Source organism: Cavia porcellus, unplaced genomic scaffold (assembly GCF_034190915.1).
Source record: "Cavia porcellus strain 051 isolate PalLab524CR breed Dunkin Hartley unplaced genomic scaffold, mCavPor4.1 scaffold_5, whole genome shotgun sequence".
NCBI lineage: Eukaryota > Metazoa > Chordata > Mammalia > Rodentia > Caviidae > Cavia > Cavia porcellus.
The window spans coordinates 76043791-76045822 of NW_026947488.1; the positions used below are offsets into that span (position 1 = coordinate 76043791).

Below are 2032 nucleotides of genomic sequence, written 5' to 3' on the forward strand. Positions count from 1 at the left end.
ACTCAGTAGACACACATACATACATACACATGTAAATATCACATAACTCTTCATTCTCCTATGATTTTGTTTGCCTGTGTATTTAGTTTGTGTTTTTGAGACAGGGTTTCATTATTCGGTTCAGGCTGGCCTTGAACTCATTATGAGCCCAGGATGGCCTCGAATTTGCAGCAATTTTCCTGCTGCAGTCTCTCGAGTACCAAAATTACAGGCGTGTGCCACCAAAACTGGGTAATTCTTCATTCTTGCTAGAAGCGATACATGCTGTTTTATTTTATTTTATTTTATTTTATTTTATTTTATTTCACTTTCTCTTAAAAACCCACTAAGTTGGTTGTGATGTAGCAGGGAGGGTGTAGCAAAGTTGGCTGGGAAAATAAGCAGGACCTGCCAGCCACAAGCTCCGAGGACAGCCTTTTTTCTCTCAGTGCTGGGCGCCAGCCCTTTGTGCTCTTCATTCCAGCACTGCCCAGCTCCAGCAGAAAGCTGAGGCCATGGGTTTCAGAGACCTGAAAAGCCCCACCAGCCTTTAGGTGCTCAATGATTATCCGGCAGACAAGAGCTACATCAAGGGGTGTGGCCCTCGTAAGCAGATGTGGCAGTTTCCCGCCCACCACCTGCCAATTTGTGTTATGCCCTGCGCTGGTACAATCACATCAAACCTTATGAAAAGGAAAAGGCCAGCCTGCCAGGAGTGAAGAAAGCTTTAGGCAAGTGTGGCCCTGCCAATGTGGAGGACACCACGGAAGGGGAGCTACAGACAATAAAGAAGATGATAATATTGATCTCTTTGGATCTGATGATGAAGAAGAAAGTGAAGAAGCACAGAGGCTGAGGAAGAACCGCTTGCACATGAGTCCATGAAAGCCAAGTCTTCCGCCTCGCTGGAGGGGGAACCTTGAGTTGACCAAACAGACGCGGTAGTGTTAAGGGAGTGCATGTGAAGCATTCAAGCAGACGGCTTGGTCTGCAGTTCTTCTAAGCTAGTTCCAGTGGGGGGTGGCATTTAAAAGCTGCAAATACAGTGTGTGGGTGAAGATGATAAAGTTGGAACACACTGCTTTTGAGGACTGGGTGTAGTCCATTGATGTGGCTGCTTTTATTCCCAAGGCCCTGTGTGTGAAACTTCCTGTGGGCTCCTACCAGATGTGGATGGCACAAGAGAGAGGAGACACCAGCAGGAGCTCTATGGTGACGCCTCACGGTGGCCCACGCTGCGTCTCCCACATGCGGAGTGCACTTCTATGTTTGCTTTTGCCCTCTTTGTTCAGCCCAAGTTCTCTCTGCAAAGCTCGTTTTTCCTTATCCTTTCACCCCTCACTTTTCAAACACACTTTTAGTGCCATTTTTGGCTGGTCTCATTAAATTTGTTTGGTTTTGTTTTGTTTTTTTTTTTTTTTTTTTTTGAGCCAGAAGGACCTGGAGTAGTTTTGATTGGTGAGACATTTCTAAAGGAATTACCCAACAACAGTTGTATATCCCAACAGCAAGTGGAAAGTAGCAATCTGAAAAAAGCACTGACTATAGACTAATCTGTGAATGGTATATCAGTAATGTACACATTTTATCATATGCCAATAATACCAATGCTGAGCATGCCCACTCAAAATTTCTATATTTATATGTACTCATAATCTGTCAATTCATATATCAAACATTGGTAAAGGTTTTTTTTTCCCTTAAGTTTCAGGCCAAAAAATATAAACAAAGACCTAGCATATTTCTTCCCACACTCCTGTGGATCATCGTACAGATATCTCAGAGATTTATGCTCTGAGATTTATATCTTTGAGAGTCAGACACATAACAAGGATGAATAAATAACCCAAGGTCACACACCTATCAGAGAGATAACTTTATTTTCATTTTACAGCTCTTAAAATTTAGTCAGGTTCTTAGCATTGGGGGAGGGGCAGCTCCATTTAAAAAAAAAAAATCCCCAAATGTAAAGGGAGAAAATATGAATACCATCGCGTCTTTGTCAAAAGACTACAAACTTTCAAGTGCTAATTTCCCAGGAGTCTCACATGGC

The 2032-nt window shown here is 42.9% G+C and overlaps 1 pseudogene; it reads left to right on the forward strand.

Annotated features, from left to right (window-relative positions):
* The first annotated feature begins 494 nt into the window (after positions 1-494).
* LOC100720372 (elongation factor 1-beta-like) lies at positions 495-1365 on the forward strand (annotated as a pseudogene).
* Positions 1366-2032: the final 667 nt, after the last annotated feature.